The 16001-nt window shown below is 42.8% G+C and overlaps 2 non-coding genes across 2 annotated transcripts; one reads left to right on the plus strand and one right to left on the minus strand.

The window, feature by feature from the left end:
- Window positions 1–5756: 5756 nt before the first annotated feature.
- On the minus strand, window positions 5757–5838 carry trnas-gcu (transfer RNA serine (anticodon GCU)). The gene has a single exon. It is a non-coding gene; the product is annotated as a tRNA-Ser (tRNA).
- A 9274-nt stretch (window positions 5839–15112) lies between these two features.
- Window positions 15113–15185, plus strand: trnar-ucg (transfer RNA arginine (anticodon UCG)). Its single transcript has one exon. It is a non-coding gene; the product is annotated as a tRNA-Arg (tRNA).
- Window positions 15186–16001: the final 816 nt, after the last annotated feature.

The raw sequence follows: 16001 nt of genomic DNA on the forward strand, positions 1-16001 counted from the left end.
ATGCCGGAGGGTAGTGACAGACTGTATCGACAGCAGCAAAAGTTGGAAAGCTTAGGGAAAACCCTACAGGCAATTTCCTATGCAACAGGGTTAAACCTTATTCCCCAACCAGTGGACATGATTGTTGGTGTTATACAGTGGGTTTATGCTTGTGTGCAACAGGCCAGAATGTTGACACAAGACCTATTAAGGGAGCTTAGTGCCACTGTAGCTAGTCTAACCACGGCACGATTCCCAACCCACTTGATTCCACTCTTCTCAGTAGAGGAGTATGTGACATTAACCCCATCGCTCATAGCTCACCCAGAAGGCAATCCAAGATTGAATTTGGTTCCAAATCTTGAGATGGGTATGGCTACCAAAGCTATCCATTGGCTGTGTCTAAACGATTCACCAATGAAGGGTGTAAAGCTACTAACGAGCAGAGGGAGGTTAATGAACCCCATGAAGAGCAGGTAGGAAGTAAATGGCTGGTCAGCACACCACATTTAACTGACACTATGACTTGTGACAGGCATGATACAGCTACCACAATGCAGCTACCTAATCAAACAGTTTTCCTGCAAGTTCCCGAGGAGGCCATAGTACAGCATGGTAACTTAACACTGTACGGTCTGGAACCAGACAACATAAGACCAAACTTGAGGTCATGGATGCCTTCAGGTGCCACACTATTGAATTGGATAGAAATCCAAGAAACAGTAAGCCCTGAAGAGGTACAGGTAGTTAGTTTGCTTTAATGGAACAAACCTCCAAACCACCCAAGCAGATACCCAACACAGGTGTTGTGGTTTATCGCGGGGCTGGGAACAGGAACTGTTGTTATTGTAACACTGCTGCTGGGAAGCTGGATCATGACTGACAGTGTACTCTGAATGCTGTACTCTTGCATCAAAATGTAATCTGGGTAGCATGAATGAGTCAAAGGTAGCATGTCAAAAGAAAGGAAGTGATTTCTCCCCAAATATGTACTACAGAGGTATCAGATATTGACAGTGAACTTCCTGATGTGTAATTCCTAGACTTAGATAATGTCTCCTACCGTGTTTATACATACTCCAGATGTTATTCATCCTGTTTGTATCCAACGCTGGTTCCGGTATGAATTCTCGAGGAGTAATGTGGACATTTAAGATTAATGTTCTAATGGCAAGGGACATCACTTAACTCTGTTTTGTTTTGAAGGCAACAACGCCTCAGGACCTCATGACCTTCAAAAAGGGGGGATATGTAGCGGCGAGGCTTATTAATAAGGCAGAATTAAGTGTTCTGAGCCTTCCCAAATGAGGCCCCATTTCTCTGTTCATCTCTGTGGTGCAGCCACAGAGAAACTGTTCTGCAGGGTGATTTAAGGTCCTAGGACAGCTCCCAAAGGGGGATGCACTTAGCTAAGCCTGGCTATCATGATCAATGGTCATCCATTGGCGCCTATCTGTCTAGGGAGTGCCAGTTGGACATCTGGACTGCATTACTAAGTGTCAGGACTAAGTGACTCATATCTCACCTTGATCAATCAATCAGGGACTGGTAGGGCCGAGTAACCCACGTGGGACTCTGATGCCCATGGAACTTTCAGCCAATCAATGAGCTGAAGTTCCTCCAGGTAAAAACAGGCAACACAGAGAGCCTGTGAGATTCAGTAAGATTCAGAAGGGAGGATTCAGAGGATTCTGTGGACAATTCTAAAGGGAATTCAAAGGAGAATTCCAGGGCAGGACGGCCCAGGAGCAGAAGGCTCCCAAGGGCAGGACATTCTCGCAGCGCGCCTCCTGACCATCCTGAGACTCAGCCCGGACAACCACGGAACGGCCAGTGTGTCCGAGTGCCAGAACTTTCCTTTGTTCTAAGAGTCTAGAGCGGAGGTTGCCAGAGAATAACCAGAGGATCCACCCGAGGTTAGCACCAGCAGCAGGCCTCGTGAACAGGTCGGAACTGTGGACAGCTGAATCACTATTCAGAACTAGCTCTTCATTAGGAACGAACCGGTCCTCTTCCTGACTTGCTGGGACCCACAGTCATCTTTTCTCCTGTGCACAAACTTTGCTAGTTAAAGCCAACAGTGAGCATCAGCAGTGCAGCGTCGCAAGCCGCACAGCACAGCCTGGCACGGAGCCAGAGAGCGCGGATTGGACAGCAACAGCCTGCAACTGTTTCTTTGTGCCCGCAGGAAGATCTGAATCCCCAAAGATTGGATGAGTATTCAACTTCAATGCATTACAGCTCGAGAATTCAATTGTTATCCCAACCAGTTGATATCAATTTAATTCCTAAGAGTTATGTACTTGTTTGAGTATCTAATGTAGAAGTTATAACCAAGTTCATTAACGAAACGGTCTTAATGAATGATATACTGAACGTATGTCCTCTTGATATGTGTAACACTTCGTAACTGACTGAATATATATCTTTTGTATTCTGATAACCCTCTTGATAAGATCTGTTAGGTTTACATGCATATTTTATGTATTAATAAATGTATCCTCGTGTATTAGTACCTGTGTGTGCGCGTTGTTTGAGTTATGTCACATGGTTGGATTCTAAAGCTATCAAAAGAATCAACTTTGTGATTTACTGCTACAATTAATAATTGTCTCAGTAAATGCCCAAACCCTACAGAACTGGTGCCTTCAGAGACCCCCTACATTTAATTTTGCTATGGCAACATTACATATTTGGCGTCCCTGAGCCGGTTTTCTTACATGTGAAAATAACATTTTAGCATCATATTATTACATACAGGTCTCTAGCTTCAACACAGTGATATATATATATACTCAGTGATTTATTGGTACATGCCCAGGTCAATAATCAGAATGAGGATTTATTTCCAGACGGGCTACAGGTAGTGTTGTGAAATACTTCAACACACTGGATCGCAGATTTAGACCCCCTGCACTCTTACTCCTTAAAAACCAAAGAAATGAAGATATGTAGCAATTACATTGCAACAGGGCTGACAGTGACTTAATGCTTATACTAGTGGACTTCTGGTACCTTTAGGGTACGGTGTTCCCTGAAGGGCTCTCAAACCCCGCATTTCAGATGCCTAGCTGTTTCGCTGATGTGTTGCACCTCAGAATCACTTTTAAACCTTACCTCTGGTATCTTTAATCCCTATTGCTCAACGCATGGTGAAAGTATTGCATAAATGTGTCTGAAAATGAGCAATGGGCACCTGAGAGACTCATTTGCCTGTTTCACAAATGATCATATTTGACTAGAGATTCTGTTTGGGATTCAGTTGTGCATTCTGACAGCAATCGCTTTCAAAAAACGATACATTCTGGATGAGGTCAAGGTGCAGGAACACTGTATTTAGGATGTGTTTGCACTTATTCTGTGTCTCTAGCTTCAACACAGCGATATATGTATATGCTCACTGATTTTTTGGTACATGCCCAGGGCAATAATCATTATGAGGATTTATTTCCATATGTGCTAGAGGTAGTGTTGTGAAATTCTTCAACACACTGGATCGCAGGTTTAAACCCCCTGCACTCTTACTCCTTAAATACCAACAAATGCAGATATGTAGCAATCATATTGTAGCGGACACTCATTTGCCTGTTTCACAAATGATCATATTTTACTAGAGATTCTGTTTGGGATACGGATGTGCATTCTGACAACAATCTCTTTCAAAAAATGATTTTACCTTATCGCAGCTTTGCCCTTCTTGCCTCTTTGGAAAATATCTCCATCTTGTGGTCGTTGTTGGTAATGTCTAGACAATATCTCCATCTTGTGGTCGTTGTTGGTAATGTCTAGACAACATCTCCATCTTGTGGTCGTTGTTGGTAATGTCTTCTTATGCCCTTTTTTATTTTAATTCTCTATTAGTTGATTCTAGTATCTCTACAATGGAGCTGAAAATTTTCCAGAAAGTGGTTGCAAGCCCGATATCATGCGAAGAAACTTCAGGATTCGGGGATCAGTCAATGGATTTTCTTCAAAGTTGGATTTTTGCACTCTGTGGACCAAGAGATGTTGTTCTATAATGTTTTTTTTTTTTCAAATTTAAAAATATCATTTTTTCATGGAGCTTTGAATGGGATGGATTCACCCTCCTTTAGCCAGGACAGAGCTCCAGGAGCCTGGGTAGGATTCTAGCTTTCTCCCCTTGCAGGCACCTGGCACAGAAGACAATATTTTTTTCCTTAAAATCTTTTTTTTGTGTGTTCCTTGTTGTTCCAAACTTAATTTTAATCACTTTTAATTAGAGATTTTATTAAAAATAGTGCAATAAATGACTAATTTCACAAAAATTAATGTAATATAAAACGGATGTTTTCAACTTTATTGTAGTGTTTTAGAAACTAATATGTCTTCAAAAATGGTTGTTTTTCACTCCTATGAATGAAAACTGTTGTTATATGATGTTTTTTTTTCAAATTTTAAATGATCATTTTTTCATGGAGCTTTGAAGGGGATGGATTCACCCTCCTTTAGCCAGGACAGAGCTCCAGGAGCCTGGGTAGGATTCTAGCTTTCTCCCCTTGCAGGCACCTGGCACAGAAGACATCATTTTTTTCCTTAAAATCTTTTTTTTTTGTGTTCCTTGTTGCTCCAAACTTAATTCTATTCACTTTTAATTAGAGATTATATTAAAAATAGTGCAATAAATGACTAATTTCACTAAAAATACTAAAAGTAATATAAAACGGATGTTTTTAACTTTATTGTAGTGTTTTAGAAACTAATATGTCTTCAAAAATGGTTATTTTTCACTCCTAGGAATGAAAGCTGTTGTTATATGATGTTTATTTTCAAATTTTGAAAAAGCAAAGGATTCTAGCTTTCTCCCCTTGCAGGCATCGGACACAGAGAACCTCATGGTTTTCCTAAAAATCATTTTTTATGTTCCCTGGTGTTCCAAACTTAGTTTTAATCAATTTTAATTTGTTATGTTACAAACAGGGTAATAAAGTCTTAATTGGACTATAACTAATGTCATATTGTCTGCTACAAAACTGATATTTTCAGCTCTATTGTAGAGATTCTAGAATCAACTAATAAAGAATTGAAATAAAAAAGGGCATAAGAAGACATTACCAACAACGACCACATGATGGAGATATTGTCTAGACATTACCAACAACGACCACAAGATGGAGATATTGTCTAAACATTACCAACAACGACCACAAGATGGAGATATTTTCCAAAGAGGCAAGAGGGGCAAAGCTGCGATAAGGTAAAATCATTTTTTGAAAGAGATTGTTGTCAGAATGCACATCCGTATCCCAAACAGAATCTCTAGTAAAATATGATCATTTGTGAAACAGGCAAATGAGTGTCCGCTACAATATGATTGCTACATATCTGCATTTGTTGGTATTTAAGGAGTAAGAGTGCAGGTTTAAACCTGCGATCCAGTGTGTTGAAGAATTTCACAACACTACCTCTAGCACATATGGAAATAAATCCTCATAATGATTATTGCCCTGGGCATGTACCAAAAATCAGTGAGCATATATATATATATCACTGGGTTGAAGCTAGAAACACAGAATAACTGCAAACACATCCTAAATACAGTGTTCCAGCACCTTTGACCTCATCCAGAACGTATCATTTCTTGAAAGGGATTGCTGTCCGAATGCACATCTGAATCCCAAACAGAATCTCTAGTAAAATACGATCATTTGTGAAACAGGCAAATGACTGTCTCAGGGGCCCATTTCTCATTGTCAGACACATGTATGCAATGCTTTCACTGTGCATTGAGCAATAGGGATCAAAAACAGAATGGAAACAGACAAGGATGGGATTTGAACCCATGCGTGCAAAGCACAATGGACTAGCAATCCATCGCCTTAACCACTCGGCCACCTCGTCAACAAAACTGGGCTGTCCCAACTGGGTTGGCGCGCTCCAGATGATCTTTTTCTTTTTTTTCCCTCGTACTCGAGGGTCATTTTCCTGTTCCACATGCGATTTCAACATTTTCCTTGGGAGATGTCAAGCCAGCAAGCCACTGCTGTGGTTCAGTGGCCAGCGTGGAGTTCAGTGGCCCTGTTGTACACAGAAAGCACATTGAGCTCCTTGGACATGAAAAGTTCCAGATAAAAGCCATTTGTCATCCTTTCTCTTGGTGTCGATGTTGCTATTGTATGTAAAGGTGGCAACTTGCTCAGCGAGCAGGCGGAGCACACACCGAATGCAGATGTGTCTGAGTGGTGTGTCCAAGTGGCTGCAAAAGGACAGCACTCCCGGGGCTCTGTGGCTTAGTTGGTTAAAGCGCCTGTCTAGTAAACAGGAGACCCTGGGTCTGAATCCCAGTGGATAACTGCCTACGGCTAGACTTAATTAAATGCAAGTATTCATTTCCTGTCTTTAACACGACTTGTTTTTCTTAAAATGGATGCAACTTGCAAAACATGAAATACAAACCTTGCTAATCAGCGCTAGCAGCTGGCAAAAAAAAAAAGAAGTCAGCAATGTTTTTTTTCTTTAACCTTAACCCTGCTAATGGAGAAGAGTTAAACGACCGAGTCTATGCAGCTTAAACGGTGCGCACGTCGGGTTCTTAGCTGAAAGGGTGGTAAATCACGCTCACCCCAGTCCTTAATCTTTTAAAGAGGATACAAAATTGAACCTAGTCGCCACATCACATACATCCTGTTCAATGATAAAAAGGTAACATCTATCCTTGCTCCAGAGTAAATCTCACGTTGAGGGCATATTTTTTTTTCACTTTACCGTGAATCGGGCTCGGCTGCACAGAGGAGAGAGCAGAGCAATGAGGTCACGGGGACAGGGGAGTCACACGCTGGCGGTTTGAATACGCGGAAGATCACTGAGGGATCCACAGTATATGGACCCTCCGTGCGCAATCAGTCCGCACTCCGGACTCTGAATCCTGCCATCTGAGTTAAGATCTCGGCAGAACCTGAAGCGCAGTTCCTTCTTAAAACGTAATCTGGTGAGCATTTCTAGAATCGTACTTGTATAGATGCAGCCTTTAATGTGTTGCTAGGTTAAAATTGATGACCTCTTGTATTTCAGTAGGCAACTGCCCTCTTGATTTCAGATTGAATTTCTTTATTACAGGGGCGCTTTTATGATGACAGAGTCATGTTCAGGTACTTTGCTTGATGGAGGAAGCTCATTTCGGACTCTGTGATCTGCTCACCTGGAAAGGTCTGCTGTACTACTACAAGAGAGAAGTAGAGTCTGGAAGAAGGGACAATTTTATGATGCTTTGGAAGGTAGTTTTTTTTTCTTTGAAATCGAAATGAATCAGAATATCAGAGCAAAAGACAAACTCTTGGTTTGGTTTAAAGAGATATGGTTTTAAAACAGACAAAATGTAGAAAACAGGTGTTTCTCACTTTTGGAAAAGAATGGACCGGGGGTATTTTACTAGTTGCAGTGCTGAGCTCACCGGGTTGCAGTCCTGCAGTGTTGCACCAGGGTCAGTGGTGCAATGGATAACACGTCTGACTACGGATCAGAAGATTGTAGGTTCGACTTCTGCCTGGCTCGGGTCGTTTTTAAACGCATCAGGCTACTCCCTAAGTAGCCTGTGCTACTTACTGTATTGTAATCGTACCCAGTAAGAGATTTCCTTCATGTAAATGAACTGCACCTGACAGCTTTAGAAAAACACCTGGGCTCAGTACGGTGCTGAGAGCTCAGCGTTGCTGTTGTTCTAATTAGCACGCACTGCATCGGCTATGAACCCGAACTTTTCAATTATTCCGATCAGTAAGTCAACACGTAGTCCACATGAAAGGTAGAAATATTCTCTTGTCTGTCTCTTGTTTGTATAGAACTGAATGTCCCTGACAATGTACTGTTAGTTTTAATTGAAGAACGGCATTTGTGTTCAAATATACCAGACAAGTTTACGTAACTGCTCATGCGACACTCAGTTGTAATTAGTCAAGAAATAAAGTCGAACAACAGCTGCGGGTTTGATTCTGAACGTATGAGATTGCAGCGCCTTTTACTTCCATTGACAAATGATAGAGATTCGAAGAGAGATCCTTCAGACCAACAAGCAAACCCACGGCTATTTCGGTTTTCTATCTAGGCAACGTTGGTGTCTGCAATAGCATACATGAAAGCGTGATGCAATTTCTGTGGCTACATTTGTTGCACATCATGCACAGTAAGAGTGTTTCTAACACCAAATAAAAAGTCAACAATTAGCGATCACGCCTTCTCCTCAGTTAACCCACTGAAACCCTTGCTGTTAACAGTTCTTGAATGCGTGCTTTACGAGCACCTACATATCGTGTCGGTTCTTTCAGCTTTATTCATTAGGTTTTCAAAGGCATAAGTAGAGCACCAGAGGTGCGAACGCAGAATGTGTGGTTATCTGAAGAACTGCTTTCCATGGCAGCGGGTCCAAGCGATTTAGCATTTTTATAGTACCGGGAAAGGAGAAGCGGCACTTTGCCTTTGCCGCGCAGGCACAAGGCGACGTGCGGCAGACGCCGGAGTCGGCAGGTTTCGAACCTGCGCGGGGAAGCCCCAACGCATTTCGAGTCCATCGCCTTAACCACTCGGCCATGACAAAAGCGAGCTCGCTGCCGCCGCATTCCTCCTATAATCTAACACGGAGTGCGAAGTCGCTGCGGAAACCTTTTTAAAGTCGCTCTCCGTTAAAAAAAAAAATACCTTTCACAAGATTCGTGCCGGCAGACAGACATGCCTCAGAGGGTTTAAGGCTGGCTTCACGTTCAAATGATGAAGTCCCCCAGTCCGGATGTCAAAATGCAACTTTGGCAGACAGAAAAAACATCAACAAACCACAAATGTGGAAAAGGATTTTACAAGCTGCACCACACTGCACTTTCCAAAGCATTTACATTCGTGTTAGACGCAGGAATTGCCTTTGATTTGCGCGCTTACGAACGCCATGGAAAACGAAACAAAACTAAAGCCCTCAGCTCCTGCACTTGATTATAATGCCGTTACGTGTCGAAGCAGGAATTTACGTCATCCTACCACTGCAACACGGGGAATAGAGGGAAATGAGAACAATCTACGAATTGTCTCTAAACAGTCCCTACAGTTGTAAGACGCCTGGAAGCGTGCACCCCCATCATTAATCTTTGCGCATCTGTGCAAGGTAAACTCTGGAGCAGTCTCTGAAACGGCTCAAAGGAAACACGTGATTGATTCCATGTGCATCTGGGGTTCATTTCTTATTTACATTTAATTCAAGGGAAAGGCTTGGGTCAGTTTCAGACGGCCTCCAACAGCGAGATTCAAGCGTCCCACCTTCAGCCCAATCTGCGCCGCCAGAACGCCAATGGCTCCTCTGGTCTCCGGGGTGCGGTTGTGACTCCGTAACCTAAAGTGTTGGTGGCAGACAAATGGAGACTAACAGGTGATGTCCTAGGACATGACTACATTGTGACACTCGGTGGGGATGGTGACCATTGCTTGGAAAAGAGTGCGAGGCCCCTTTAGAAAAACATTTTGTTAACAGGCATTCTGCCTCAGCCTAAACACCTATAGCTTGCAAAGCACATGCTATTAGACAGGCACCTCTGCAAGACCTTAAGAGTCTCTTAAACTAGTGATAGAAAGGTGTTCCCAATAGGCGATGTTCGGCTTTCAAATCATCTCTCCGTGGAAGCGCCGAGATGCAGCTGTTTAAGGCTTAGAAGCAGCTGACTGTTTCACTACCTAGCTGATCACTGTCAGTCAGGGAGCTCAGAGGTGAAAAGCCTGTCTGAGAGACAATTCGTCGTCGATCAGTTCAATATGTTCCGTACCAGCTCGGCGCACCTGAGATCATCTTGGTAGCCGTGTAGCTCAGATGAGTGAGAGCGTGTGTGTGTGTACCACCGTGATTGGATGCCGGTCCTTCTCAGGTCACAGTAAACCTTCTGCTGCCTAACTTCCCTAATTTTGGGGATCCCTTTGAAAAAGCAAAGGAAAAAAAAACTGGCTCTCATCAGCGTGATTGACCCTCCCCAGTGTGCCCCAGTGGCCTAATGGCTAAGACACTGGCCTCCTAAAACAGCGATTGTGGGTTTGAGTCCCATCTGGGGTGCTCCTGTCCCATTTTGAGCGTACAAATGTCCTTGTGATTTGCAAAGCTACAACTCCACCTTACTCAGTGAGCGTCTCTGCTTTTCTCTCACATACAGTTGGGAGAAAAACTTTTGTAAACAGCCCTTCGGAATGATGTGGATTTCTGCATGAATGGCTCCTAACATGTGATCTTATCTTTATCTAAGTCATAATAATTAATAAAGAGAGTCTGATTTCACAAACAACACACGCCCAACATTTGACATTGCTGTTTCTTTATTGACCAAATGGTTTAAACAATCAAGGTCATTGATGGAAAAAGTACGTGAACCCTTATATTAAGGAGCTAGTGGAACCTCCTTTATGACAAAAACCTCAATCCCCACTTTCTGTAGCGGCTGGTCAGACCTGAGCAGCGGTTAGGAGGTATTTTGGCCTATTCCTCTATGAAAAACTGTTTCAGTTCATGTATATTTTTGGGATGTCTTGCGCTGAACGGCCTGCTTCAGATCACGCCACAGCACTTCAATGGGATTGGGGTCAGGACTCTTACTTGGCCATCCCAAAATACGGAATTTCTTCTGTTTCAGCCACTCTGTTGTTGATGTACTCCTTTGTTTTTGTCATGCTGCATGACCCAGCGTCTTTCGAGTTTTAGATCACAGGCAGACACCCTGACATTCTGCTGTAGAATTTCCTGATACATCTTGGAATTCATCGGTCCCTCGATGATTGCAAGCTGTACAGCCTCCGCTATGCTTCCCAGGTGGGATGAGGTTTTGGAGTTGGTATGCAGTGTTTTGTTATCTCCAAAAATAACGCTGTGCACATTTACCAACAAGTTCAACTTTTGTCACGTCTGTCCACAGAACATTGTTCCAGGAGTTGCTGTGGAACATCCATGTGGTCTTTAGCAAACTTGAGAGGGGCAGTGGTGGTTTTTTTGGGGGGAGAGCAGTGGTTTCCTCCATGGTGACCTCGCATGATCACCACTCCTGTTCAGATTTCTTCTTATGGTGGACTCATGAACACAGACGTAAGACAAAGTCAACCACCTGTTCGCTAGATCCCATCCCCACTCAGCTAGTCAAAGATTCCCTCGAAGGACTGGCAGGACCTATAATTAGTATGATGAATGCATCGCTTGCGTCAGGCGTTGTACCTGATCAATTTAAGGTAGCGGTTGTTAGACCGCTCCTTAAGAAGTCAAATTTGGATCCACAAGTTCTTAACAACTACAGGCCTGTCTCAAAGGTCCCATTTCAATCTAAAAGTCTTGGGAGAATAGTTGTTGCCCAACGTCAATCGTATCTGGATTCAAATAATATACTTGAGAAATTTCAGTCTGGTTTCTGAAACTGCATTAACAAGAGTCGTAAATGATATTCTCTTAGCTACTGATGCGGGGAATGCAACAGTGCTTGTGCTTCTAGATCTTAGAGCTGCCTTTGACACAGTTGACCTCTCTGTTTTGTTACACAGGCTTGAGTTTGAGGTTGGCTTATCTGGAACCGTCCTTCAGTGGTTTACTTCACATTTTACTCATCGTTTTCATTATGTTCAAATATCTAATAATTGTACTGCTTCATCAATGTCACCAGTTCAATTTGGGGTACCAGAAGATCAGTGCTGGGACCAATATTGCTCTCTCTCTCTACATGCTGCTGCTAGGTAGGATAATATGAAAAAATAATATGAACTTTCATTCATATGCTGATGACACTCAAATAAACATTTTGTTTACACCAAACGACAACTCTTCTATTATCAGTTTAGTTAAACGCATTAAGGAAGGAAATACTTGGATGTGTGAAAACTTTTTGTTACTCAACTCTGAGAAAAATGAGGATCTGTTGATCGGAGGCAACAATACTGATAGGACTACTATAACTTCAGCACTTAACTCAGAGGATTTAAACATTTGCCTCAAAGAGACAGCACGTAACCTAGGCGGCATATTAGGCACAAGGCTCTTAACAACTTGCATTGTTAAGTGCCTTGGGACAACCTTGTTGTGAAAGGCGCTATATAGAAATACATTGATTTGAATTGAATTGACAATGTAAAATGTTGTGTGTGTTGTTTGTTAAACAAGACTGTCTTTATTTATCAAAAAATAAAAGGAATTTGCTAGGAATGCAAACGTTAGGTTGCGCTTCTTCATGCTGCATCGTCGGCATGAGTGGAGCTTTTTAAACGTCTGTACTTACTGTGCCCCATAAGAAATCGTTTGTCCCCGTTCAAAAGAGATTGTGCGATGTCCTGCAGTGTTCGCAAAGCAAACCTTTGACAGTTTGAAAAGAGGAATTTATTCTGCTTCCTGTGCGTGCAGTAGTTACAAACTTGAACGTCTTTACACGATTTGCTGCAGTTTTCAGTGGGCGGGCTTTGTCAGATGGCTTGGAAAAACGCACTGTGTTTCGGCTCGGGAAACATCATGAGAAGTGTCCTGCATGTTTTCTGTGTATAGCTGTCTTTTAACGCATACAGAATTCATTCGAAATCATTGATTTCTCCAATTAACAAGGGTCCCTTAAAGGATGAGTCAAAGTAACGTCTAATCGGATTAGTTTCCTTAGAGCTGGTTCAGAGTTTGCTCAAGAGTTTACCTTTCACAGATGCGCAAAGAAGAATGTTGGGGGTGCACGCTTCAAGGTGCCTTACAGCTGTAGGGAGTGATTCGAGACGATTCGTGGCGTGCTCGTTCCCATATACCGTACGCCCCGGGGTGCAGTGTTAGGATGACGTACAATACCGCTTGGGCACGTAACAGTGTTATATGCAAGTGCGGGACGTGAGGGTTTTCGTTTGTTCATTTTGTTTTGCTCTGCTTTGCTTTGTTTCGTGGTCAAGAGGCGTAAGGTAAGTCGTAATCCAGGGAGAACACTGGTGGCAAACAGTCCGAGGTGAGAGGCGAGGTCCAAAGTCGAAAAGGCAGAAGGGGAGTCCAATATCCAGAATAAACGAGGTAATGGAAAAAACGCCAGGTAGAGCTCTCAAGGAGTAGACTCAATACCAGCGGGAAGCTGGTAAAAATAGCACTGCGTACCGCACGGTGGAGTGTGTGCAGGTGGGTTAACTCGTGCGGCGGCGTTTGTTAATAATCACCCGCTGCTGGTGCTGTTTAGATTGCTTAAGAGTTGGTCTTAACTGCCTGGCGGTCATGACAAGCTCCTCTTTAAGCTGTGGTTTAGTTTTGCATTCATGTGTTTCTAGAGCAGTTATTTATGGGGGTGGGTGGGTCTTTCACAGAGGCTGAGGACAAATCCCCTGCATGAAAGTCTACTGTGTGCGTTCAAACAGTCACAGGTCAAGAGCCAGGCAGGAGGACAATGGACAGAAGAAGCAACGAACTAAAAATAAAAGAACGAATATGAAAAAGCCACCATCTTTTTCTTTTTGACATTTTCCGACTTTCATGCAAGCCAGGACAAAGTTGCTCGTAGCTACTTGTGGATTCAAATACTCTATCGAGTGCTTTGATGAGTTTTTGCAATTTGATTGTCGTCCTGTCAGCCTGTTTCTGTTTTGTTTTTCAATCTAGTGATGGAAAGTAAGAGGGAAATGATGGAGCAATCAATAACCGCTCCGGAAAAATGGCAGAAAGAAATGGCCCGTCACTAAGGACATTTGTGAAGCAGAGGAGTGACATCACCACAAAGGCGACTTATTCTGCTGATCGTTTTGGTGAATAATGATTGAGGCGTGTGAAGAGAAAGGTAGCTGCGTCAGCATGCTTAGGCTGCAAAGGATCAAGCAAAGGTTTACTCCATGCTGAAAAGAGAAGAAAAGAAGCACAACGTTTCGGCTGTGGAGCCTTCTGCGCCATCTTCTTTAGCGATGGTGATGATGTTTACTTTGGAAAAACTGAGACACGCATACTGGAGGGGCTTGAACCACCAACTTTTCAGCACCACAGAGTCTGACAGTCTTTTGTGCGCCCTACATTTGCAGGTTTATGGTCAAAGAAAACAATCACTTGCGCTTCTTGCAGCCGGCAATCTTTTTCCACTGACAACCAAGAAATGGATTTCATCTTTCACAAGCTGTATGGATTTCTTCAAAAACAAGTTATTCCAGAAAGGAAATGAATTCTTGCATTAAACTGAACCAAGCTGTACATGTTTGTCTGAAATGAGACATTCGGCACAACAAGACACGGAGAGAGGCACCGCTGGTATTCAGACCCAGGATCGCCTGCTTACTAGGCAGGCACTTTAAGCCACTAGGGAACAGCGCCAGCAGAGCACCGCGCTTTTACAGACACTTGGACACATCTGCGTTCAGTGTGCACTTAACCTGCTCTCTGAGCCCGTTGCCTCCGTCCCATTTAATAGCAGAACTGACGCCAAGAGAAATGATGAGAAATGGCATTTATCTGGCACTTCTCATGTCCAAGGAGCTCAATGCCCTTGACACCTCCCCAAGGCGACAGAGCTGTGCATTCTTTGGCGACAACATTTTTTCTTTTGTTTTATTTCTATACTTATTGATAGAATAAAAATGATATGTCATGTACTGTAAGGGAAATGTCTCTTTTCATGGGGAAAGCTAGCACCAGCAAATGTTGTGTTTAGAAGAAGTGATTTAACATGACACGTGACCTAATTTACCGGAGCAAAAGCTCACCCAGCAAGCCCTGCTTTACTTCTACAGGAGAGAAGTACTGTAGAGTCTGCAAGATGTTCAGCTGGGTAGCTACGTCAGCATGCCTCGGCTGCAAAGGAACAAGTAATAGGTTTATTGCATGCTGAAAAGAGAAGAACGGAAACACAGCGTTTCGGCCGTGAGGTCTTCTCACACCTGAAGAAGCCTCACACCTGTAAAAGGCTCCATGGTTTTCTTTCTTCTCTTTTCAACATGGAATACACCTATTGTCTGCAAGATGTGACAATTTCACGGTGTTTTGGAAGAAAACCTTTTTTCTTTGAATTCAAAATCAATCAGAATTTCAGCACGACACACCAACACTTTTTCTGTTTTAAGGAGATGATATTTTAAACCTGATAAAGATAGTAGGAAACACAAGTTTCTTGCTGTGAAAATTTAGATGGGGAAGTGTACTACTAGTAGCAGTGTAGAGCTCTCTGTGGTGGAGTGCAAGCGCCTGTTCTATGGGCCAGTGGCGTAATGGATAATGCGTCTGACTTCGGATCAGAAGATTGTAGGTTCGAGTCCTGCCTGGCTCATGAGGCTTTTAAACCTCTCAGGTTCCTCGGTAACAGGTTGCCGTCATGTATATGAACTATAGAAAAGCATTTGCCACAACCCGTAAATTAGCACGTAAGTGTGGGCTAGTTAACACAGAACTGTATGGAGATCATCTCCAGCTCCGAGCTCAATTGCAATGAAAAAAAATGCAGAACAGAACTGGAGAGCAGCTGAATTTGTGCTCAGTAGGGTTGGGAGGACTCAGCATTGCTATTGTTCTAATTGGCATGAACTGCAGGGGATCTGAATCAGAACATGTCAGTTAGTTCGATCATTGCGTCAATATGTAGGCCACGTTAATATAGAATTATTACTTTGTCTGTCTCGTCTTTGTATATAGCTGAATGTCCCTGACAATTTCATGTTAGTTTTTAAGAACGACATTGGTGCTAATATATACATATATAGCATATAAGGAACACGTAAAAGTTGAGTCCATGCTGAAAAGATAAGAAAACCGCCACAACGTTTCATCTTGGAATAAATCTTTACTTGTTGTTTTGCAGCCTACCCATTCTGACCTAACTCCTCCCTTGAAATTCCCTAACAGATAAGGGTACGTAACGGCTCATGCGATGCTCAGTTGCAATTTGTCCCAAAACAAACAAGAACAGCAGCTGAGGGTTTGAGTTTGAACATGCACTGTATTAAAGCAGCTTTTATTTCCATTGATAAATGCTAGATATTCCTACAGAGATTCTCCAGGTGAGTAAGCGATTCCTGTTTCTGTTTCTATTTCTGTTTCATATATACAGTGCCTTGCGAAAGTATTCGGCCCCCTTGAACTTTTCAAC

Source organism: Lepisosteus oculatus, unplaced genomic scaffold, assembly GCF_040954835.1.
Source record: "Lepisosteus oculatus isolate fLepOcu1 unplaced genomic scaffold, fLepOcu1.hap2 HAP2_SCAFFOLD_40, whole genome shotgun sequence".
Classification (NCBI taxonomy): domain Eukaryota; kingdom Metazoa; phylum Chordata; class Actinopteri; order Semionotiformes; family Lepisosteidae; genus Lepisosteus; species Lepisosteus oculatus.